Below are 373 nucleotides of genomic sequence, written 5' to 3' on the forward strand. Positions count from 1 at the left end.
AACCAAGTTTAGCTTTCTTCTATATGCAAATAAATATTTGTGAGAATCATCATAAAAGTTTATATACCTATAATCCCATTGATTAGGTACATGTCATAGGTAATCATCCGACACTGGGTGACATCTCATAACATATGAGTCTATGTCCTGACCATCAGGATGGTCTTGTGTAGACATGGAGTGATATGCATTAATATAATAGACTGTCCTTGCATGATTTTGTAACTGATGGGTCAGATAAAAATAATTGCACTATTAACAAGACCTCTTATGTGATGAAATAAAATGTTACAGACCTTGATCAGACTTAGTTTGAGTTTTCATATTCAGTCATGAATAATATTCCTAAATATCATGACATGTGGTTTATGTG

The sequence above is a fragment of the Penaeus monodon genome, chromosome 19 (assembly GCF_015228065.2).
Source record: "Penaeus monodon isolate SGIC_2016 chromosome 19, NSTDA_Pmon_1, whole genome shotgun sequence".
NCBI classification, from domain to species: Eukaryota; Metazoa; Arthropoda; class Malacostraca; order Decapoda; family Penaeidae; genus Penaeus; species Penaeus monodon.